Here is a 26,938-nt window from a genome sequence, read left to right as displayed (position 1 = left end):
TTAAAAGTGAGACTTAAAGACATGTTGATTTTTTCATTTTTTTATTAAGGCTTTATTAAAAAATGATCACATTCACTTTTGTTAAATATTTCCATGTATGAGTTCATGTAATGCATGCCATTTTATTTATTATAAATGGTGGATGTTTGACAAAAATAATACATCTACTTTATATATGTTAGTATGCTGACCCGTTCATAAAGCCAATAGGCCCACTTTTTTAAATGTTCGTGCTCTGACCGTTTGACAAAGTCAGTAGGTCGTCTTACTTAAAATGGCACCTTTTATATTGTAACATCACATAGCCAACTGTACGATGGTATGGGTGCCAGTGGGAAGTTGTAGAAGGGCCTGGCAGCAGGCCTGGGCTTGCAGCCAACCCCACGCCAGACCTTATGCAGTGTGGGGTTGCAGCCAGGCTCTGTGCGTGGCCTATTAGTTCTGGCTGGACAACTCCATTTGGAACAGGGTCAAGACTGATTTGCATGTGGCTGGGTCCAAACTAAGGTACAATGGAAGCAAAATAATGATGACTTGGAATTCTACCCCAAGCGATTGCCAAAAATTTGATTTATTGCACACATTTCTCTCATTGACATTTGTGTTTGATACACATAGATATACCCTTTTTATTATTATGACCTTCATATAATTGACTAGAATAGCCACATCTAACTGTCTTCCTCCTTATTTCTTAATGTCTGTAGGTGGAGGTGGAAAAGACTGAGATGAGATGGAGAGAAGTCTGTGAAGTAACATACACCGGAGTTCAGAGACCTCTCTGCTGAGTGATACTGCTTGTGCTGCTGACCAGCAAGAAGTGAACAAGATGGAATTGAAGAAAAAGTCTGTTGCCAAGGAAGCAGAAAGTGAGGGGAAGACGTATGTTGCTACCACTGGTATCAATTTTATTTCTCCCTAGTTGCCCAGCAGAGCATACCTGATATTCCTTTTCTGGGCAGGACATGCTGGTAGGAGGATCACTTTTAGATCAGCAGTCGTACCATTTCAGAGTTGAGTAGGATTCAGCTTGATAAACTGAACCTGGAAGGGAGATAGGTGTAGACTAAGACAGAAGAGTTGAAGTCCAGCTTAATCTTAAAAAAAGAATATCAAGAAAATGCAAATGGTGAGGCTGGTAGCCTATTCCTGGTGACAAAAAGGAGGCTATATGAAGTCAGTAATAATGCAGGCAAGCTGCATGCCTGGTGGGAAATGGGGGATAGGCCAAAGCAAAAAGGAACCTTGACAAAGCAAACACTTTTGTTAGATATTTTTGGGAGCTCTATTTTACAAGGACAATTCTTAGGGAGGATGATTTTAAAACTTTTTGGGAAGATGCACTGTTACCGGAGGACTGGCTAGGGTTAGAATGGGCCTGGAGTTTAACATATCACTAGATGAAATTGAGCAAACCATCAAAAACTGCAAGCACAGAAAGCTTTGGGCCCAGTCGCCTACTGCCAGAATTATAAGAATATTGCTTTTAAAGTATCAGCATTCCTTTTTTAAATATGTACATGGAGCAAGAGTTGAGGGTTGCCTGCCACTCAAACTTAGAAGAAACACAACAGAGGTCCTCCATAAACAGGTGAATCCCCAGAAAATTGTGCCTCATACTAACCTCATTGTTGAATGTTGAAAAAAATAAATTGCACATGGTCCTTGCTAACAGGCTGTGTCGGGATGTTACCAGGTTGGTGCACCGTGGCCAGTTTATCTTCAATGTCAAATAGAAGCATTGGATGAAACTTTAAGAGACTATGACCCTCATTATGACATTGGCAGTAAATCCCACTTTCAGCTGCTGTGACGGCCGTCAACATACCGCTGCAGTGGCGAATATCGGGTCGCCATATTATGACACACACACACCAATCAGACAGAATACAGCCACATACACAAATCCGCCAGCCCAAAGGTCAGTGATAAAGTGGCGGTCCCAACATCTATACCGTTATGCCAACAAAACAACTCCCACCACATTATGACCCACAAATCACCATGGCGGACATTCAACTGTAAATACCGCCGCGCTCAGAAAGGACACCCACATACAAAACAACACTACATTGGCCAATACTAAAAACACACACCTGACACTCATACACACACCACACCCACCCATCAACAGCATTATAAAACACACACCCACAGTACCCACAACCCTTTACAAATAACAATTGCTGCCAGGAGATTGACACAAACAGCACAGAGACAACTACACACACACACCACCTACACCCAGACATCCCTCACACACCCCACATCACACACCCCACCACATTACTCAACACACTCTCACCAACACACACCACACAACACCCATGTCCCCACAAAGGCACTCCTGTTTCACTGATGAGGAGTTAAGGGTCATGTTGGAGGAAATTGTCAGGGTAGAGCCATAGCTGTTTGGAGCACAGGTACAGCAAATCTCCATCGTGAGGAAGATGTAGCTATGGCGGAGAATCGTGGAAGGGGTGAACACCGTGGGACAGCACCCAAGAACAAGGGACGACATCAGGAAAAGCTGGAACGACCTACAGGGGAAGGTATGTTCCATAGCAGCAAGGCACCAGCTCACAGCATGGGAGGAGCAAGTCTTGGCATTACTGCATCCTGAGGGACTCGCCGAAGTAGCCGGAGGACTGGACACTGGTAAGTCAAAATTTACCACTTATCACCCCCCATGCCTGCATGCCATCACACCGCCTCACCCTCAATCCCATCACTCCACTCCACCCCAAAACTGCACCAATGCAGATGACTAACCCCAATGCCTAATCCTGCATGCCATACCAAAGCATGGACATCCCTCCCAGCCCTGCATGGACACCCATCACCAAAGCATGCACAGCATAGGGGAACTAACAATCACACAATACATCACCATACACAAGCAAAAGGGTGGCAGGGCAACAGCAACGATAGAGGGGAAGCCAGGGATGCACAATATGTCACAGACATGAAGCATAATACATCACTTACATTCCCACAGGTGCCCCAGCCAATGTCAGCGGAGAGGAGGTGCTAAGACAAACCAATCCCCCAAAGGAACATGCCCCCAGTGATGACAGTAACTCTGGACTTCAGTATCTGGACGAACAGCCTGGCCCATCAGGGACCACTAGACAGCCGGTCAACCAAGCCCACTCACAATCCACCACAGACCCTCCCCCATCAGTATCCAACACTACAGCACCCACCCAGCGTACCCACACCTCTATCCCCTGGACACGTCAAATAGCAGTCACCTGTACAGGGACCCCAGGCCACACCTCATACCCAAGACAATCAGGGACCTGGGGTCAGTGGCAGGGGGCACATGGTTCAGGGGACAGAGCACAGGCCACCAGGGACATTGGGAGGACTGCTGTGCGCCAGGGGGAGGACAGTCCCAGGGAACCGACACTCTAGGTGGCACTCGCCGAGATCTTGGGGGCCTTTTCTCTCAATTTCATAGCACTACAATAAACACAACTTGACTACTAGTATTTTATGTTTTGAAAATGTGCATTCATGGAAAAGGTCACATCTTGTGCAAATGATCTGAACACTATGAGAGCATAGAAATAAGGACCCTGTAGCTGTCTGAAGTCAGCACATCAGTACACAGTTGTTCTATCACCAACATCTGTCAAATGACTAGCCATAGGTGACAGTAGGTTGAGATGCAAAGGAAGTTAATGACATCATGCTACAGCCACACAGAATACACCAATAGTCATAGGACTGGTAAGCTGCACTGTCTCCCTGTGTGTCCTTGGAAGTACTGATGAATAACTGATGTTCTGTTGTCCTCATCCTTATCCTCAGCCTCTTCATCCTCACTTTCCTCAGGGTCTACTGCTGCCACAGGGGCATCTCCAGTCTCTTCCTCCTGCAGAAAGGGTACATGCCATGTAAGGGCAAGGTTGTGCAACATGCAACATGCCACTACTATCTGGCAGACCTTCCTAGGTGGGTAGCACAGGGATCCACCTGTCAGATGGAGGCACCTGAACCTGGCCTTCAGGACGCTGAAGGTCCTCTCGATGATCCTTCTGGTTCGCCCATGTGCCTCATTATAACGTTGCTCTGCCCCTGTCCTGGCATTCCTCACAGGGGTCAGCAGCCATGCTAGGTTAGGGTAGACAGAGTCACCTGCAAGTATTGAGAGATAACATTTAGCCTCACACAATGCTATAGGGATGAGACCTGAAGGCACACACTAACATACATTGGGGGGGGACCAAGGCTCACCTATTAGCCACACCCTGTGCCTTTGTAGTTGGGCCATCACTTTTGGGATGCTGCTATTCCTCAGAACAAAGGCATCATGCACTGACCCAGGATACTTAGCATTGACGTGGGAGATGTACTGGTCCACCAGGCACACCATTTGCACATTCAGTGAGTGGAAACTCTTACGATTCCTGAACACCTGTTCATTCTGGCGGGGGTGGGGAATGCAATATATGTCCCGTCAATCACCCCAAAATTATTGAGTATATGTCCCATTGCATAGAATCCTGCCTTCACAGTGGCCAAATCTTCCACCTGGGGGAAAGAAATGTAGCTGCACATGTGTTTTACCAGGGCAGACAAGACTCTTGCCAGCACGATTGAGAACATTGGCTGTGACATTCCTGCTGCCAAGCCCACTGGCACTTGCAAAGAACCAGTTGCCAGGAAATGGAGCACTGATAGCACTTGCACAATAAGGGGGATCCCATTCGGATGACGGATAGGTGCTATCGGGTCTGGCTCCAATTGGGCACACAGCTCAGTTATTGTGGTCCTGTCCAGTCTATAGGGGAGGATAATGTGTCTGTCCTCCAGTGTAGCCAAGTCCAGAAGGAGTCTGTACACGGGGGTATGTCTCCACCTTCTATTCATCCACAGCGGTAGATATCTAAGGGACACAAGAGTGAGCAAACTGTCACAATTTGAACAATGGAACCTCAAATGCAGTGTACATAGTGCATTTATATTTTGGGACAGTGGGAATAGGGAGATATGTGCTAATCTAGGCTGTGACGCAGTTAATGTCGATATGACTATTGACCTCCCCCATGAAATGGCGACCGCCTGTTTATGTAGGCACAGGTGGAAGTGAGGTAATTCCACTGACGTTGGGCATTGTGGCGGAAGGCGGTCTTGCACTGCCTTGCAATTCCTCATTTGATAATATTGGGCTCTATGGAGAACAGTGGCCAATGGAGATCTGCACTGGCGGTGACGGTGTACACCCGTGGTCATGACGCCATTTTCCATCTGATTCCTCACTTGTTCCTGACCTTCAAGGGGAGAACACCTGCACTGCGTGTGCTGCTGTGACCTGTGTCTGGAACCTACCATTGCTCGTGTGACCGGGGAAAGGGCCCCTGCCTTCACTATGGAGGAGTTGGAACAACAGGTGGATGGGGTCCTACCCCAGTATGGACTGATGTATGGGCCTCCAGACCAACAAGCGAGTACACTTTGGGCATGATGCATGTGGGAAGGATGCAAGGAGATGTGTGTGCAAGCATCGTGTCATCAGGGGGGAATGTCTTGTGGTGGTGTACATGGTGTGCGCCGGGCAATGTGTGTGCCAATGGTGATGGAAACAGGATTGGTGGGCCATATGTGTGACAGGCTGGATTGTTTGGATAATGGTGTCCTCCTGTCTGTATTTCCTCTGCAATTCAGCGCCCATCAAAAGAAGGGAATATGGCGTGCGATCGCTAAGGACGTGTGGACCCTGGGGGTCTATGGCAGGCAGAGCACCCACTGTCGGAAACGGTTGGAGGACCTGAGATGCTGGGCACGGAAGACCGCAGAGGCCCAGCTGGGGATGGCCTCCCAATGAGGAAGGGGTGCCTGTTGGAACCTGACTCCCCTGATGGCCTGCATACTGGCGGTGGCCTACCCAGATCTTGATGGGTGCTTGAGGGTATCACAGTAGCCACAAGGGGGTGAGTACAGTAGGCATTATTAAACAAATTGGCAGGTGGGGTGGGATCAGGGTGGTGGATGCGAGTTAGTGGGTGCCAGGCCAGACGTTGCAGTGTGAGTCAACTCTAGGGTAATGGGTGTATGGCAAATGCAGGTAACCTAGCTTGTTAGCATTCCATTTCAGTAAGGGCTTAGTGGGTACCAGGAGGGGTGCAGTTAGCGGTGTGTGGCCCTCATCTTGCAGTGGCATTTAGCGAAATCACTGGCAGTGCAATGCATAGTGCTCAATCCTGATCCCTGTATGTGACGTGATGTGTATGCCAACTGTGGTGTTGGTGCAGTAATTGACCCAGTGTTTCCTTTTTCTCTCTCCCCCATTTTTTCTTCTGTCATCCTGTCCATGTGAGCATTAGCTTCATCTGATGGAGGAGCAGGGGCACTGGCGACAGAGGGAGCTGCATCCCTAAGGACCCAGGAGGCAGAGTCCACTGACGCCAAGGGAAGCAGTGGGACGGAGGGCGAGGGGAGCACCACAGCGGAGACAGGAGGTGACAACACAGACTCAGATACTTCCTCCGATGGAAGCTCCCTGGTGGAGGTGGACACCTCTGTGACCATCCCAGCTGCAGGTACAATCGCCACCCCTGTACCAGTACTGCCCTCCCAGTAGCCCTTCAATGAGTTGCCCGTGCCCACTCTCCCAGGAGGGTGGGCGTCTCCTTTGCCCCAGGCACCTCATGCCCTGTGCCAGTGAACCCTGCTGCCATGAGTGAGGAGGCAATTGACCTCCTGAAATCCATCTCTGTAGTGCAGTCAACCATTGTGAATGCCATCCAGGGGCTGGCAACCCTGATGCAGCAAAGCAATGCATTCCTGGAGGGCATCCACAGTGGATTGGTGGCCCAACAGGGATCGATACAGGCTCTGGCCTCATCTCTGATGGCAGCCATTGTCCCTGTTCCTACCGTCCCCCCTCTAACTACCACTTCCCAGTCCCAGTCTCCTCAATCCAAATCCATCCCATGCACATATACAGATGAGAATGCACACACGACAACACCCAAGAGTGGCACAGGCAAACACAGGCACCACACTTCAACCCACAAGCCCTCACACAAACACCAGACAGTTGCAGACACAACCACATCCACTCCCTCCACTGTCTCCCCTTCCTCCTCCTCTACCTCCCTCACAGTCACGTCCACACTCACACCTGCATGCACTGCATCAACATCCACCACCAGCATCACCACATCCAGCAGCACACACATCTCACTAGCAGACACCTCCATTACATCAATGCACACTTTCCCTGTGTCCTCTCCCACCCTGTCTGTTCCCCCACCTAAAGGACACAAACACAAGCACTCACACACTCAACAGCCATCCACCTCACATCAGCATAAAATCCATGCACCTGCACCCAAATCTAGCAGACATACACCTCCTACAACCAGTCCCTCAACCTCCACTCCCATCCCTCCTCCCTCCTCCTGCCCCACTGTCCCTAAGAAGCTTTTCCTTGCCCAACTTGACCTCTTCCCTCCCCCTCTCCTGTCCTGTCCGTAAAAAAAGGGTACCAACGACCCAGCCCAGTACCTCAGCCAAACAGTCCACGCAGACAGTGGTGGCACTACCTATTCGTGGTAGTAAGTCAGTGAAGAATCCCACTCCACCAGCCAAGAAGGGGAAGGATCCCACACCTCCTGCTATGAAGGGGAAGGAGCATGCACCTCCTGCTTTAAAGGGGGTGAAGCCCTCAACACCTGCCCGGAAGGCTACGGAACCTGCCATGAAGGGGAAGAAGCCCTCAACCCCTGCCAGGAAGGGTAAGGATTCCACATCTCATGCCATGAAGGGGAAGAAGCCCTCGACTCCAGCGGAGGCTGTTAGGGTGACATCTCCACCACCACCAACACCAGTGATCACTGGGCCTCCACCGCCAGCTCAGGGAGTGCATCCCTCACCCCAGCAAAGGCTGCCCCGGAGGCACCTTCATCTGCCACCTAAGTGCATCCCTCACCACCAGCAAAGGCTGCCCAGGAGGCACCTCCATCTGCCACCACAGTGCATCCATCATCACCAGCAGAAGCTGCCCAAGAGGCACCTCTATCTGCCACCACAGTGCAGCCATCACCACCAGCGAAAGTCATGTAGGCCACCCTCCAGGGGCTGCTGTACGAGAGGACAGTATGAAAGTCACTCACTCCAGAGACTGTAGCCTTGCACTCCCCAGCACAGAGAAATGGGCATGGAGCCCCCTCCAGAACCAGTGGGAAAGTCACCCCCTCCATACACTGTGGCCTTGCACTCCCCAGCACTGACAAATGGGCATGGAGCCCCCTCCAGAACCAGTTTAGTACACACCTGCTCCAGAGACTGTGGCCTTGCACTCCTCAGCACTGACAAATGGGCATGGAGCCCTCTCCAGAACCAGTGGGAAAGTCACTCACTCCATAGATTGTGGCCTTCACTCCCCAGCAATACTGTCACTGGTAGTGCTATCAGCAGTCCAAGACACACCTGCTACTCAATCAACAACATATGAGGCATCACTGCAGCCAATCTCTTTGATAGGTTAGTTTTTAGCATTCAAGGACTTAAATCAAAGATAACGGCATATTAGAACTCATAAACAGCAAAGGCCACAACCATGATAATAAAGAGGATCTTCCACGACTACGTGGATGTCCAAAAAGAATTCTACATTGAGAAAGAGCCATTTATACTTGAGCATGCAAAAAAGGAACAGTGGCTAGAACGCAGCTGGCTGGCAATCAAATATTTAGCATACAGCCGGTGCACCTGGGTTAGTTTTCAGTGCATTTGTTGCATTTGTCAGGGTCAGGAGGACCTCCAAATGTAGAGAGAGTGACGCTGATCAACATAAATAAGCTTTTTATCCCCAAATATTACAAGGACCCAGCAGGTTCAACAGTGGATGAGGATGATTTCTCTGACATCCCAAGTGTGGAAGAGATCATCCTCCCGATGCCCGATGTAGTCCCTGAATATGAAAACTAACTTTTAATTTTGTACTAAAACGTATAATACTAGTAGGGCAAAAGAATGTCTCCTCTTAAAAAATGAACAAAAACAAGAATAAATAAACATAAAAAGAAGAAAAGAGAAGAAAATCATTCTAATTTTTATATTTAATGTGCCTGTTCCCAGAAACCTAAATAAACTGCAAATAAAAAAAGGCAAATTAAGTGACGCTTTCAGAGACACGTAGAAATGTACATCCTGAATGATCACCTATACTGTACAAATACCAAGTTTGCATAAGTTTATTTGCACACCAGCATCTCTTTGTTATACAGAGATCTATCAGTTTACCTTGACTCTACGTCTCAATTATGGAAGAAAATAAAATATGCATGTCCTACTGCAAATATCCAGGAGAAGGATCCAACTCTGCCTTCTTCTTTGTAAACAGTCTCAAAGACGCACACTCAACGGCTTGGAAAAAGGTAACTTATTTAGAATTATGCTGACTAGTGGCTGGAGTGGCAAAAGGTTATAAATATTGTGGACATGATGGGAATAGCTAATCGTGACATTTAGTTAAAGGTATGCCATCCTATGCTCCTCACTATGACTCCTCCCGCAACATGTTTACCATGACTTTCAAATATTGTCCTTTTTGTCACTCAAAAGGTATTTTCTTCTGCAGGGGAACCACCAGGGCACTCTTTCTTTGTGGTTCAGTCTTGTTCCCAAGACAGACAATCACATAGTGCAGTTGCAACATTTTTATGCAGTTTACATTTTATTTTCTTACTGCAAATATTTTTTAACAGTTCCTCCATACTTTCATTTCAGCCTAGGCAACTAACCTGGAAGGCTACAGGCTGCTATAGACGTTATGAATATGTTGACTTACTTGTCACCTTCCTTCTTTGGCAGATGTGCCGTACTCAAGGATTGGCTGACTGCTGTCTCTCTTGCTCTCTCTCTCTCTCTCTCTCTCTCTCTCTCTCTTTCTATCTTTCTCTCAAATTGTCTCTAATTCACTTACCCAACTATTGATTGGTCCCCTAACCTTCTTCCAGGAGATGTGAGATCTACTGTGCTGTACTCATTAAATTAATTTCTTTATGAAAAGCCCAACCACGCACACCACACATGGAAGTCTTGCCATGCCCGTCTAAATCCTTAAAAAATACAAAATCGCACTAGGCCTTCCCCAACTGATACCAACCAACACCACAAATAACAGATTCATGCCCTCTGTGGAACCTAAGCAAAGTCTAAATCATACTAACACTACCCATTCACTAACTGATGACACTTATACCACCTGCAAAAGACTCACCTCCACCCTAAACCTAAAAAAGCGCAAAACTACACTAACACCCACCCATACTATCCACCCATACTACACATAGCAGACCCGTACCCTGAAATACCAATCTAGTCTCTCCATCCTCTCCAACATTTATTTTTTGGCCATTGTCGAGAGGCCAAATGTGAGGGGATGTAGTGCAGCGGTCACAGCGACTGCCTCGGGAGCTGGAGATCCATCATTTTCATCAGTGCAACATCCTGTGATTCTCGTCAAATTACTTATTCTCCCCATAGAAAGCACCTTGAGACCCTCACGGGTGATGAGCTACACTATATAAATCTATGTTTCAGTCAATTCATTTCATTCCTATTAGGCCTGGGTGAAATTTTAATTATGGCACATAATCAGAGTAATTTAAGTAATTACAAAATTACACAATTGTGCCAGCTTGAGGAATTAAGAGTGATTTGTGGCAAAAATCTTACCACAGGAGCACAGAAAGAATGAACTAAGAAAGTGTGAGTGGCAGTTGGCTAGTTCTGTTAATGTCCTGTAGCATTTATCTCTATTTTTTAGCACAAAATGCATCCTTTGGACCTGTGTGGATGCAAGGGTTCATTTTGCACTAAGGAAATAGTGCTAAATGCTGGATTATGCTTCTCACATAATTATGGATAATTACAAGTATTTCTTTCTATTTACAAATAACTACTCCAGAGAGCATTACTCCAGTTGCACCAACCCCTAATCTCTATGCCCTCTAGGACATTTTACAGGAGAATCTCTGGTTGTGAGAGGATGGGGCTGGATAGTGTGAGGTGGAGGCTGATTGCTGTCCAGGTGGTGAGGACTGGATTCGTGCTGCAGCTCTGATGACTTGTTTTCACCAGCTGAGAGGTTGAAGGAGCTGCTGCCACAGCCTCTGCTTTCAATACCTCCAGACGGAAGATCATTGCAATTGGCTGGATTTTCTCCAAGGCATGGCTGAGTGGCTATTTTCTGACAGTCCTTTATTGGAGGGTGTTAGACTTTTCATCCTTGGCGTGGTCTCCCTTAACTTTTTGCCTCTGTTCCCCAGGTTGTTGATGTGTGTGGACTCTGATTTTACTGTTTTTGTTACTCTGGGCACTTTACCACTGCTAACCAGTGCTAAAGTGCAAGTGCTCCTTTACGAAATGTGTATGTAATTGGTGTATCCATGATTGCCATATTTGATTTACTAGTAAGTCCCTAGTAAAGTGCACTAGAGGTGCCAGGGCCTGTAAATCAAATGCTACTAGTGGGCCTGCAGCACTGGTTGTGCCACCCACATACGTAGCTCTGTAATTATGTCTCAGACCTGCCATTTCAGTGTCTGTGTGTGCAGTTTTAACTGAAAATTCGACTTGGCAAGTGTACCCACTTGCCCGGCCTAAACCTTCCCTTTTCTTACATGTCAGACACCTCTAAGGTAAGCCCTAGGTAGCCCCAACGGCAGGGTGCAGTGTATGGTTAAGGTAGGACATATGGTAATGTGTTTTATATGTCCTGACAGTGAAATATTGCTAAATTCGTTTTTCACTGTTGCAAGGCCTGTCCCTCTCATAGGTTAACATGGGGGCTACCTTTAAATCTGATTAAAGTGTAGATTCCCTTTGGGAGCGGATGGACATGTGGAGTTTGGGGTCTCTGAGCTCACAATTTAAAAATACAACTTTTAGTGAAGTTGATTTTAAGATTGTGTGTTTGAAAATGCCACTTTTAGAAAGTGAGCATTTTCTTGCTTATACCATTTTTGTGACTCTGCCTGTTTGTGGATTTCCTGTCTGGGTCAGTTTGACAGTTGGGCTGGTTGCACCTCACACTAGACAGTGACACAAAGGGAGCTGGGGTGTAGTCTACATTTCCTGGTGAGCCATCCGTGCTAAGAGGGAAGGGAGGAGTGGTCACTTACACCTGAAAGGGCTGTGCCTGTTCTCACACAAAGCAGTCTCCAACCTCCTGGTGAGTGTCTGGGGCCTGGCCTGTGCAAGGCAGGTTTTCACATTCAAAAGAGACTTTACTTTGAAGTAGGCATACTTCTGCACGCATGTACGTTTTGAATGCACAATTACTATTTATTGCAATACTTGACATTAATTAGTCCACGACCACTGGAATAATTAACAGAAGATTTTTTAATCAAGTATATGAAAAAGTTTAAAAACTTGAATTCATGAGATGGCACTTTTATCAAACACTTAGGAATGGGTTTTTAAAAGTATCACTAACCTTTAAAGTTATCTTGCTACAGAATATTTGTGTCACATTAAGAGTCTGCTGAACAATTTATTTGACTATTTCATGCAGCATTATTAATTGAGCTAATCTGGCCTCATGGTTTTTGAACAACTATCGGCACATAATAATAATACTAATTACAGTGGCCCTGCTCTTTACCTATCTGTCTCCCGATCCCAACCCATACCGCACCCTCCCAGCTAATTAATTCTTAGTGTAACAAATATTGATCCTTCGTGAGTGAGTGTTAGGTCCAGTTGTATTTAAACCAGGGCTTGTGCTAGGTTTAGATTTGTCTATGGATAGGTCAGGTGGCTAATGAGAGGTAGAAGACAGATCATCGTAAGAGATGGCATAGTAAGTAAATTATGAAGAATACTTTAATAATTGTAGTAGTTGCCAGTGAGAATGGAACCACATTGACCACTCGCCAAGCAGCCATTTGTTCCTGTGAGTCCTGCCTGGCCAAGATGCTCTGAGGTCCTACTCTTAGTCCACCTGAGCAGCCTCTAAAACAAAGGGCACTTATTTTGTAATATCACTATCAGTTGATTTGTTTGAGCAAGTAAAATAAAAACACATATGAATTTTATATTACAGCTGGCCAAGTATCAAATGGGTAAGTTTACTTCTACATTTTAAAAATCAAATACTCAAAACTACAATGTAATTTAAAAAAGTGTCAGAGTGTCATTTTGCATAATAACGTGAAATTTCCAGTTCTCTCAAGTCATTTCTGCAAAGGAAATTGCACATTTTTCACCAGCTCTTAGTCATCAATTATACATTTCATATCTCTGCAAACTCCCTTCTTCCTCGTCCAAACTCCTGTCATTACATTGACGGTTTACTCTATCCCTGTGCACTTCACACAACCAGTAGATTTGTGTCTGTTTCTGAGCTGCTCTCACTTGGCTCTCTCTGCTGCTGCTGCCACTCCTTACCATGTACCTATCTATCCATACATCCAATAAAACATACTACTTCTCCTCAATGATTATTTTCATAATATACTCTCAGGTTTTGCACAACATATACAAGTTTAATGCACTTTAGTACAATTGTGTTCTGTAAAGTTTGCTGTAGTAAAGAGCAAAAATGCCTTCAGGATATAAAATGCAAATGTGCCTTTTAGATCAAGCCAGATACATTTGTCCCTCCCACACCTTTGACCAATCTACACAAATTTGTAATAAAGAAACAAGGCAAACTGAGATGGATGCTTCAAGCAATTTCCAAAGATTGTGCTGATTCATCAAATAGCCTTACATTTATGAGCAAATCAAAAAACTGGCTTCCTTTGAAACTGCAGCTTGACAATCACAATGGCTCATTTTTAAAATATATCATACAACAATGAGGGAGACACTGTGCCTTTCTAGTTATCTTTGTTGGTGGCAGAAAGAAATCAAATTTTGGATAATAATTCTGGTGCCACTTGATGAATCCGTATGGTACTTTCTAAAGCAACAGTATCCATGCAACACAGACATATCTTTTAGAATTTTGTGTTGTTTGTTCAAGGAGTGCAAACGTTAAAGTGAGATCTCAAATGTTGTATTTGATATGGGAGTTATTTATTATTGACGTGGCCCCTTTTCATCCTACGTTTGAAGAAGTACTTGTGGGAACAATATTACTCTATACCTGTCTTAGGCAATATCAATCACTTCCCTACTCTTTATTGCATTATTTTGGCCACTTATAAAGCATTCTCTTGCAGCTGATTTATTGATGGGGTAAATTAGAGGAGAATGCTTAGGCTATCAGATTGAACTAGCATGTAACCTTCTGGCTGCTGACATCTGCTGTGATTTGCAGATCCTTAGATCAAATCCCAGCAAAGGCAACTCAACACTTCAGCCTTGTGGGTCTAATAAACCATTGCTTAATTTGTGCTGCTGTCTGCGGGTAGCAGTCTCTGGCATTAATTTCTGGCGACCAAGACCAATGTTTCATCATCAGATTTTAAACCTCTTCATGGAAGAGAACATTGAGAAAGAGGTAATGAAGGAGAATAAGCATGTTATGAAAATAGTAGCTAAAGGGGTACCGTAGGATAAAATAGAATCTCGATAAGTGAGATACAGAGGCAGAATGTGATGGTGATAGAAAGAGGAATCAAGACTAGGAAGCCCTATCATGTAGGTACCCTGGAATGTGTCATGCTAGAGCTGGGCTCCTGAGAAAAACTTTGGGCTTGCATTTTTTAACAAACTTAGATAAATTGAGTACTATCGCATTGGGTAACAGTAACATGCATTAGTGTTGAGGTTAGAAATGGCAGACACGCTCTATAAAGCGCTATATAAAATAAGTTATCCATATAACATAGCATAAAATGAACTCCTTTTTTCTAGCTAGCTAGTATTTTACCCCTCAAGAAGAGGTTGTTTGCTGACATGTCCCTAATGCCTCGAGCTGATGCAGAAAGCATCTTTCATTGTGGTTAAGGAACTAATCCATTCTAATACTGGGCACATAAAAGGCGCATTTGTGGATTAGACGGACGCATGTGTGTTTATCTGTCCTTTGTATGAGGTAAAGAGTTTGGGGCCGCATAAGTCCCGACACAAAGAAATAATGGCTAGGTTTGTGTAAAAAAACAGAGTGTGGACACGGGAGGTTTAGCAACAGATTTACTATCTGTGTTTATTAATGGACACAGACCACCCACACAAATAACTGTAGGCAGGAAATGTTTGTACCACGTATATACAATTAACAAATGCTGACCTTTTTGCATGCTATGCCTCCTTCTACATAAATATACGCAGGAAATCGTAGGAAACGAAGCTACACTGAACTACTTCTAATGAAGAGAAGGCACGTACTACCATTTATGGTCTTAACAATAGCTGTAATATTGTGTACTACATAGCGCTTCACATTTCCCCATGTTGCGAGACTAGAAAAAGTGGTTGATATCAGTACCCAGCCATTTGCTTCTCATTTTATGGGTCTCATAAGAATGAAGAATTTAGTGGGCTGTGTTGGAATTGAAACCTGTATATAGCATATGGGAGTAACAATGTAATTTGCTAACTTTAAATAAATAATGTATTTATTTATGACCGAATTAAATAGTTTGCCCAGATTTTGATCATCCAAAAGACCTGCTTTCAGTTCTATGTTCATTGATGTATTCATTCCCTAATCAACATCATAGAAGACCATTTGCACATCGTTTCTGCCGGATCCAGTTGAGATGTATATGGTCCTATTCAAATGTGATGGCCAGGATGCCAGGTCCTTTTCTCCCGCGCATACAATAATGCTAATATATCATCCATCATTCTAGTTGCTGTAGGCCTAAGGGCTTATCTGAAGCCTGCCCTGTCCTAGGGTCTTTGGAATCCCTCCCTTATATGGTAAACATTAAGGCTGTTGTGATGTGTTCATGCATGTGTTAGTCTCTGACAATTTAGAGTTAAAATGTCCTTGTTTATGCTTGCACACACCATTAGATTAGCAGCCTCCTGTTAGTAGTAGAAACGGTCCTTTTGCTTCTGTAAGCACAGACAAACACCTTAGTAAGTCTTTTGGGGTACTATGATTTGTCTCAGGAAGCACATGCCTGTGTACAGTAGGCATTCAACCTTAAAAATATCAAAATAGTTAGGATTTCGTTGCAAACATATTGTAATATTCAGAAAGTTGTGGGATATGATATATTTTTTATTTTGTTAAAAAACCTATTTAATATTGTTTCATTTTATATCATTACATAAACTATCATCCTTTTTTAAAATTGTTTTATTAATTTGTGTGTTATGCGTTTTTTGTTAGTTGTATTTTTTAGCATGGAATATTGTTCTTTTGGTATTATGTTTAAATACGTATATATAATTTTTATTAGATGGCGGGTTGTAAGGGGGTATAATGGTATGATATGAAGTGTATAACAATATATCGTTCTTCAATATCTCAGCAGGAGGTGACACACGTTAGCTTTGTGCTGAAAAAACACAGTTGTCCTGAATGCATATATGTTATGAGACTATTTATCAAATGCCAGTAGAAGTTGATAAACTCCACAGATAACACTCTGAATTACTCAATACACCACAAATCATTAGAATAGTTTGTAAGAGCCGTTTTAGAATTGCTTCTAACATCTATACATTTGTAATTGATTTTGTGAGAAAATGATGTAAAATTCACCACTTTGTCAATTCTGTAGGTTTGGCTGAAAGGAAACAAGAGGCACCGTTTTGCAAAGTCCAACAATGAACAAAATCACAGTCTTGAAAAAGGGGATAAACTAACACAAGTAAAATTGTCACCAACATAATTTCCAAGTGTTTTTTTTTAGAAACTTAAAACTTGTGAGGTGTTGTTGCGGAATACAGTGCACGTGCAATTTTCAACTTGCTCTTTTCCACCTAACGTTCTGATTTATTCCAGATATTTATCTAATTCATTACTCTCCTCCGGTAAGTCTACTTTTGTTGCTGCATTTTTACCTATTGTACTCTAATACCTCACGATTCAGAACTGCACACTGAGGGGTCAATCCACTATGATATTTTCAGATATAAGTTAATGGCCAACTCTACCACATGTATGCCTGACAGTAATTCATAAATGGACATCTCCATGGGCGCTGAGAGTAGGGATGAGAGGGTGTTGCAACTCTTTCAAAATGAACATGCTTGAGTCCAGAAGATGACTGGGCAATAAAGAGGTCTTTTATTTTTGGCTTATATTGTCCTATTTCTGTGGTTCGAAGACAGAGGTCGAATATTAGTCTGTGTTGTTTGACAAATAGCTGCTCATCCTTTTAACAAGTATATTGGTGTTAAAGGAGTGGAAAAGGGTGACCTTCTTTCCCTAACACAACAGCATTTACATATCTTTAAATCAAATGTACAAACGAAAACATAGCAGTTAGGAAAGCACAAATGAAACACATTTTTTTGTAATTATGAATTGTGATATTTGCTGTTACTCAATTTCCACGTGTAGTTTGTGCGCTGCATGGTTTTATCAGTAAAACTGCGTGTCAGTACGAACTTTGTTGGCACTTAGTGGAGTATGTTCTGTCTATAAATGACAGTGCTCTGCCACACTTTGTTTTAGTAATATTTGTGCAACCGTGTGCTCCAAAAAGTACCACCAGCCACATTGTTCTTTGTGAGATGATTGGAATTTTCACAATCCCTATGAGTTCGGGGATGTAACATTGATGGCAGCGCACCCACTGTGAGAATTGTTTCAGCACCACCTGATGCCTGGCAGGTGTAAATTAAGCAGGTGCATAGCCCAAGCCCCAAGGACTTACTTGTTTCTAGTCCTCCGACTAGACAAGCCCTTGCAGACCCCACTCTGGTGCTTGAGGTACCCACCTCGCTCCTCTCCTTCCTGAAGCTTTCTCTCTCTCTCTCTGCATCTCTCCCTCTACGGCTCCCTTCCAATCTCTGTCTCTCTCCCTCTTCTTTTCTGTTAGGTTTGGCAGATCTTTCATAGTCTGGGCTTATCATAGTCTGTTTCGTGCCAGCTCATTACTTCTTCTATCTGTTTTTTTTTTACCATTTTCATCTTTTGTGTTTGCCAAAGTTGTTCTGTGCCACCTCACCGTTTTCTCCCTGCCTGTTTTTAACCTTTTCCTTCTTTGCCATTGCTGTTCCACTGTTGTGCTGTCTTCTTGCTTGTCCTTGACACAGTTTTGTTTGTTCTTTGTCAGTTTTGTTGTTTCCACATCTGTTTTTGATTTCGTCTCATTGTGCCCTTTCTGCTGTCTGTGTGCCACCTTTTTGCTCCTCCCCGTTGCTCATTACCTGTTTTCATGCACTCACCCCTTTTCCCGCCCATCTGCTTCCCACGCTCCTCACTGAACACCCCCATGAGCCCTTCACCCCCGTACCTATTTAATGCCACCTCCAATGTGAATCCACCATTAAGCAACTGGATAGCCCTAGGCCCTAGGCCCTAGGCCTTACTTGCGTCTGATCCTCCGATTAGAGAAGGCCCTTGCAGACCCAGCTCCTCTCCTTCCTGGTGGTCTCTCTCTCTCTGTCAGTCTCTCATTGTTCCCTCTGCCTATTTTTTACTATTTTCCATCTTTTGTCTTTGTCACTAGTTGTTCTGTGCCATGTCAGTGTTTTGCCTCTGCCTGCTTTTACCGTGTTCCTTCTTTGTCTTTGCCATTATTTGTTTGTGCCACTACAGTGTTGTGCTGTCTTGCTGTTTGTCCTTGTCAGTGATTTGTTTGCGCTGTGTCAGTTCCATTGTTTCACCATTTTTTTTAAACTTTATTTGATTGTACCCTTTCTGCTGCCCTTCCTGCGCCTGTGTATCATTTTGCCTCTCTTTCTGCTCCCTTCTCCTCCCCGCCGCACCTTAACTGCTGTTTCCTCATGCTTGCTAATTTTCCTGCTCTCTCACTCCCCACCTCCCACACTCCTGTATGCGCAGCCCCCTCGTTCCTCACTCCCCTTTACCCCCGGATCTATTTAATGGTGGCTGCAACGTGGACCAGACATTAAGCAGATGCACAGCCCTAGCCTCTAGGACTTACTGTGTCTGGTCAACCGACCAGACAAGGCCCCTGTAGACTCTGCTTCTGAGCATGATGTGCCTACATCACTCATCTCCTTCCTGATGGGGTCTCTCTCTCTCTCCCACCCCCTTCTCTCTCTTCCCGGGTTGCCAGACCTTTCATTGTCTATCCATGTATATGTCTGCTTTGTGTCAGCTCATTGTTACCCCTGTTTTTACCGTTTTCCATCTTTTGTCATTACCACTAATTGTTTTGTGCCACCTTATTGTTGCTTCAACCTGTATTCACAGTTTTGCATCTTTTGTCTTTGCCACTATTTGTTCTGTGCCACCTCACTGTTTTGTTTCTGCCTGCTTTTACCAATGTCTGTCTTGTCTTTGGCAGGATTTGTTTGTGCTATCTCATTTTTTCTGCCATCTTGTTGTGTAGGCATTGCCACTACTCTTCCTTTTCCAGACCTACTTCATGGCAGCACAAATGAGCAGTAAATGTCCACAGGGGGTGTTCTGCTGACAAGCCAAAGGCACACCAAAAGTGTGTATGTCTGTGCCTGGACTCCACCCAGATCCAGCACCTCCAGACAAGAGCCTCACAATCATCATCAACAAGAAGTTGGACATGCTCACACAATCAATGCTGTTACCGCATCATACTTCCACACATTGAGGATGCTAAAGAAAATCTAAATTTTGCTTCTGAGCAGCACCAGGAAAGCCATCACCCATGCCCTCATTACCAGTAGGCTTGACCATGAAAGCTGCCTCTATGTTGGAATCACCAAGCAACATACAGAACGAAGCAGACAGATTTATCATTAATCTCCCATGCAGAAATCACATCACACCACATCTAAGGAGGCTCCACTGACTCCCAATACACTAGTGCACACGGTTCAAACTCTTCACCCACACTTTCAAAGCCCTTCACAATAAAGGACTGGCATACCTGAAAAGCCACATTCTTTCCATCAACCTTCCAGACACCTCTGCTCTTCTGGACTCCTTGCCGTAAACATCCCATGCATACACAGAAACAGAACCGATGGACGAGCATTCCATTATTTTGCCCCAAAAGCATGAAACAACCTCCCAATACACCTTAGAGCCTCCTCTTCTCTTCTTGAGTTTCACAAAAAGCTGAAGACCTGTTTCTTCAAATAAACACTTGCCCTGCATGGCTGAGACCCAGCACCTGCAAAGAACCAGGATACACTCAAAGGTAATGGTCTTCTATACAAATCCACATAACATGAAACAACCTAAATGCCATTACTACTGTGGATTTCTTTTTCATGAGTATGGACTAATCCACAACAGTAAATTCAACTCAGGACAGTGTGAAAAATGGTTTCAGTGCAGGTGCAGAACAAAAATTCCATTTGCACTATGCCTGGAAACCTCTCCTGGTGCAGCTTTTAAGTGCCCTAGTGGGAATGTCTGTGAATAGGAAAAAATGTAAAGTTACTTTCACGTGGAGATATAAATCTTCATCATTACTGTTACATTTTATTTCCAGATTACATATCACACCCTTTTACTCATCACACCCCATTTAAAAAACTACACTGGCTCCTGATTCAGAAGATATGCCAGTTCAAGATAGTGACCCACGCCTACAAGGCCCTGCACAATGAAGGACCAGCATATATTAACAAACGCCTGACCTTCCACCAGCTGACCAAACACCTTAGATCAGCTTCCCTCTCCATCATAGACACAACCCGGATCCGTAGAACCAACAGCGGAGAACGCTCTTTCTCGTACCTGACAGCCAAGGCTTAGAACAACCTTCCCCTGCACCTCAGGACTGCACCTTCACTCCAGCAATTCAGAAGAGAACTAAAGATCTGGATGTTCAAATGATCATTCCTCCACGCAGCAGAATACAGCTCCAGGGCCTCGAGACCCTCACAGGTGATTTGTTGTGCTCTATAAATGTTTGATTAATTGATTATTTAATTATGCTGAGACTGTTCAGACCCTATGGAGTTATATTTGTAATGACTCATGAATATTTAACAAATGTCAAGGATTGGATGGTCATCAGTACTGAAGTGTTCCATCGCACAGAAAAAGTGATTTCTCCAAGCAGAGCCCAAGGATGGAACTGATGTTAAGACTACTCCTTTCTACGGCACAAATATGATGGCCCATACAGAGAAGCCAAGCTCAAACTAGATGATTCCCAGCATCTATTATGCAGCTATCCACAAACAAGGAATCTATCTATCCATCCATCCATCTGCCCATTCACCTGTCTATTTATGTATTTTACATTTCATGTGAGGTGTCTATAACTGTGACTCTGTGTTTATGCTGGTGATGACTTTGAGTGCATGCATGTGTGTTATCTATTTGTGAATGTGTTTCTTTCTGTGTATGTGGTGCAATGTTTGTAGTCTTTGCGTGCATGGGTGCCACCATGTGAATGTGTCACTGTATACCTGCTTCGGCTCTGTGCATATGTTCATGGGTACCTGTATGTGTGGATATTTACAAAAATGCCTGTTTGTCCTTTGGAATTTTTGCATTGGTGTCTGTATACCTACAGATCTGTGTGCCTGTATGTCTGTTTGTATGGGAGCGCGGGCGTTTCTATGTTTATTGGTGTCTGCGTGTATTTTGTTCTGTCTGCATGCGTGCCCTTTGATCTTGGTGACTGTATGCCTGTTGGTCTCTGTGAAAAGATACCTGCATTTCCATGTGCAGTTGTGTCTATGTTTCTTATGGTTTATGGAAATGGGTGCCCATTTGTGTGAGTGTTTGGGTGTCTTTGTGCTCGTGTACCTCTACATTTATTAGCTTGTATGAACTGGTGTCTGCACATGTGATGGAATATATTTTCATTGATGCATGTAGCGGTTTGCATGACCATGCCTCTCTGTCTCTACGTACACCTCATTCCATATGTCACCCGTGTGTTCTGTGACTATGTAAGTCTGTGGCACTATGGGGGTCATTCTGACATCGGCGGTAAAAGGCGCTTATCGCCAGTCAGAAGGCCGCCACAACACCGCCGCGGTCGTGGTAAACCGCCACGGTCATTCTGACCCTCAAGAGGCAAACCGCCAAAAACCCGACATCCACAAAAGTCCGCCACACCAACGGCCAGCGTTAAACTGGCAAAGACCAAACCTCCACCATCACGCCAACAGAAAAACACCCATGCCATTAGGACCCACGAATCCACGCGGCGGTCTTTCAACCGCGGTATTCCATTGGCGGTACACACCGCCACGCTCAAAATACACATACAGCTCCAAAACACAGCCACATTGGACAATTTGAAATACACACACCTGAGACACATACACACAACACTCCCACACACCCAATTAACTATAAAACACACACCCACATCACCCACAAACCCCTACGACCACAAATCAGAGACGAAGCCCAGAGAGAGACAGCACAGAATAGAGAACACCATCACACAGAGGCACACTACACCATCACCCACACAACAACCACGCACAAAACACCACACACCACTACACTCACCACACTCATCACCGCAAACACCACCCCACATCTCATCCACACCACCCCATGGCACCCCCAAGACACCCCAGGTTCTCAGACGCAGAACTCAGGGTCATGGTGGAGGGAATAGTTCGGGTAGAGCCCCAGCTCTTCGGGACACAGGTGCAGCACACCACCATTGCCAGGAAGATGGAGCTATGGCAAAGAATAGTGGACAGGGTCAACGCTGTGGGACAGCATCCATGAAATCGGGACGACATCAGGAAGCGGTGGAACGACCTACGGGGGAAGGTGCGTTCCATGGTATCCAGGCACAACATCGCGGTGCAGAAGACTGGCGGCGGACCCCCACCTCAAACCCAAAATTTACAACATGGGAGGAACAGGTCTTGAACATCCTGCATCCTGAGGGCCTCGCAGGAGTAGGCGGAGGAATGGACTCTGGTAAGTCTAATCTCAACTACTTCACCCCCCCACCCACCAGCATACCAACTCATACCCCCACCCTCCCCCCCACCCCCATCACACATCCTCCCTGCTAATGTCACACCATCACAACCCACCCATCCCAACACCAAACCCTGCATGCCACCACAAACCATCGACACCCATCACCTAAGCATGCCCATTGCACATACCCATCTCCCCCACAAGCCGCTGTCACAACAGCCCCCACAAAGGAATGCCAGCACTGGGGTACACGGGCACCCACCCATTGCATGCTATGGCACACACAGAAGCAGTAACCATACTCTTATACCCCTGCAGGACCTGAACACCACCACACCGCCCAGGAGGGTCCAGAAATATCCATCCCACCCCCAGAAGAGGCCCCCAGTGATGACAGCAGCTCTGTCTCCCTAGACCCAGATGACCAGCCCGGCCCATCGCGGACCTCGGGACAGTCGGTTCCCCTCAGACAGCCACAGGCCACAGCAGACCTACCCCCCTCTGGGAACACCAGCACAGCACCCTCTCAGCGGGCCCATGCCTCTGTCTCCAGGACACGTCAATCAGCGGTGTGTCCACCACTACAGGGCACCCAGGTTAACCCACCACCCCAACAACAACAGGGACCTGGGGGCAGTGGTAGTGGGCACATGGTCCAGGGGACAGAGGCCCAGGGAAACAGGGGAACTGGGAGGGCTGCTGTGCGACAGGGGGGGACAGGCCCAGGGAACCCACTCTCCACAAGGCCCTCACCTCCATCATGGGAGCATACCACCACTCCCAGGAGACGATGGCGACGGTCCTGGCCAGGTTCCAGGAGATCCAGGTACTGCAGGAGGAACAGTTTATGGGGTTCAGGGAAGAACTGAGAAACATTAGTTCCGCAATGGGCACCATCGTTGTGGCTCTCAACCAGATTGTCAGCACATTGCGGGACCATGTGGCACCACAAAGGGCCCCTGTCACTAGCATGGACCAGGAACAGCCTACCACCTCCGCCGGCGCTAGTGGACAGGAGGCCCCGACACAAGAACAACCGGCCACCAGAACCCCACCTCCTGCAGAAGAAGAACCACCCCGCAAGCGGGGCCTGAGATCTAGGAAGAAGACAGAGTAGGATGCCAAGACCCCCGCCAGGAAAGGATACCCCCTGATGTCATCCCACTGTCCCACATTGTCACCCTGTCCAACCTTAAACTGCCCCTGCTCCACCTTCCACAGGCATATGGACAATGCACCTGTGAGACTGAGAATCTGGACTCTGCCATGGACATTCCTCCACCATCACCCATCACCGATTTTCAACCATGTCCCAAAATTGAGCACTTTAATAAACACACTTATTGCACACAAATAATCTGGAGTCTGCCTGTATTTTTGAAAATATGTATTAGACATAAACGTGCCAAAATGACCAGTTACATTGTGATGACAACATACCACTGTCACACAGCTGTAGTCCATGGGCAAACAAAGCAGAGGTCACGCAGTGGGGCCCACATCTCTGAAATTGGAAGGGAAAGTCACAACTCTGTTAGCATACACTGGGTGAAAAGGACAGACAGTAGAGAGACAGGAGACTGTAAGTAAATGTAAAATGTCGGTGTTGATTCTTAACTGTGTGTTATTGAAAATACTGCTGTATCACTGTGTCCCTGTTGTCTGTGTCGTCCTCTTCGTCTTCCTCCTCTTCACTCTCCGCAGGCTCCACAGCTGCCACAACACCACCATCTGGACCATCCTCCTGCAGAAAAGGCACCTGGCGTCGCAAAGCCAGGTTGTGAAGCATACAGCAGGCCACGATGATCTGGCACACCTTCTTTGGTGAGTACATTAGGGATCCACCTGTCATATGCAGGCACCTAAACCTGGCCTTCAGGAGGCCGAAGGTCCGCTCGATCACCCTCCTAGTACGCCCATGTGCCTCATTGTACCGTTCCTCTGCCCTTGTCCTGGGATTCCTCACTGGGGTCAGTAGCCAGGGCAGGTTGGGGTAACCAGAGTCACCAATTAGCCACACACGGTGTCTCTGAAGTAGTTCCATCACATAAAGGATGCTGCTATTTCGCATGATGTACGCGTCATGCACTGACCCAGGGAACTTGGCATTTACATGGGAGATGTACTGGTCAGCCAAACAGACCACCTGGACATTCATGGAATGATAACTTTTTCTGTTCCTGTACACCTGTTCACTTTCTCTGGGGGGTACCAAAGCCACATGTGTCACATCAATGGCACCAATGATGTTGGGAATATGTCCAAGGGCATAGAAATCACCCTTCACTGTAGGCAAATCCCCCACCTCAGGGAAAACGATGTATCTCCGCATGTGTTTGAGCAGGGCAGACAACACTCTGGACAACACCTTTGAAAACATAGGCTGAGACATCCCTGATGAAATGGCCACTGTTGTTTGAAATGACCCACTTGCCAAAAAATTGAGTACTGACAGCACCTGCACTAGAGGGGGGATCCCTGTGGGTTGGCGGATGGGTGACATCAGGTCTGCCTCCAGCTGGGCACACAGTTCCTGTATAGTGGCTCGGTCAAGCCTGTATGTCAGAATGACATGTCGTTCCTCCATTGTCGACAGGTCCACCAGCGGTCTGCACCCGGGAACATTCCTCCATCTCCTCGCAAGTCCCAGCAGACGATGCCTAGGAAGGACAACAGCGAGCACAGAGTCAATCAACCCACAGGTACGTTCCCACAGCTTGCACAGTACACGATTCTCTATGCATTGAATGGCTTGTATGAGTGTCGATGCAACGCCTAGGCATGTGTGACGCAGTAGAAATTAAGCCATGTGGGCCCTTGAAATGGCGGCCTGTGAAGTGCGACAATGGGATGTGAGGTCAATGTGCTGGCGTGGCACACCGTGGCGGTAGGCGGTCGAAGACCGCGGCGCAAAGCCGCATTGGTTAACATTGAACCCTATGGGTTTCAGGAGCCAATGACGAAGTGCGCTGGCGGTCGCGGTACGCACCGCCGTGGTACGCACCGCCGCGGACGTGACCGCCATTTTCTATCTGCTTAATCACTCGAGACCTGATCATCCACAGGAGAGGACCTATACTGCAAGTGCTGCTGTGACCTCGGTCTGGAAGATACAATGGCTGCTGCGACTGGTGAAAGGGCCCCTGCCTTCACTTCTGAAGAATTGGAGAAACTCGTGGATGGGGTCCTCCCCCAGTATGCGCTACTCTACGGTCCTCCAGACCAACAGGTAAGTACACTGGGAGCATGCTTTGGGGGCAATGCCTGTGTTGAGTCGGGTGGATGAAAGATGGTGGGGAGGGGAGCGACTGAGGCATGCATCAAACGACGGATGAGAGCATGTGCCACATGGCAAGGGTGGGGATGGGGGGCCACTCACATCGAGCATGCAGAAAATTATGACAATGTTATTTCTCCCCCTGTACATGTGACATAGGTCAGCGCCCATCACAAAATCGACATTTGGCGTGCCATCGCCAAGGACGTCCGGACCCTGAGGGTCCACAACAGACGGGGCACCCATCGCCGCAAGAGGTGGGAGGACATCCGCCGCGGGAGCAGGAAGACCGCGGAGGCTCTGCTGGGGATGGCCTCCCAACGTAGGAGGGGTGCCACTCGTCAATTGACCCCCCTGATGTCTCGGATCCTGGCGGTGGCCTACCAAGATTTGGATGGGCGCGTGAGGACATCACAGCAGACACAAGGGGGTGAGTACCAGCACATTCTGCTATCTTAGCGCGCAGTGGAGGTGTCTGGGTGGGGGAGGAGGGCTGTGGGTATCCCTAGGCCAGGGCGATTTCTGTAGGCTAGGCCCCTCCGCAAGGCATGGCCCTGTGCCCCCGCCCCCCACCTCTGTAGGGTGCCAAGTACAGCTATCCATGGCCCTGTGTCACCTATGTGTGCAGTTGTCGTCCATAGGCTTGTAGGCCAAGTCCCAATGATTGAGTAGTGTACCCCAAGTGCGCGGCGTACTGCAGGGGGCTTCTGTGTCTGTACTCTCCGCCAACTGTGTTGCCAATGCATGCACTCAAC

Source organism: Pleurodeles waltl, chromosome 12 (genome assembly GCF_031143425.1).
Source record: "Pleurodeles waltl isolate 20211129_DDA chromosome 12, aPleWal1.hap1.20221129, whole genome shotgun sequence".
Taxonomy (NCBI): domain Eukaryota; kingdom Metazoa; phylum Chordata; class Amphibia; order Caudata; family Salamandridae; genus Pleurodeles; species Pleurodeles waltl.
Note: the sequence above shows the minus strand (reverse complement) of the source record.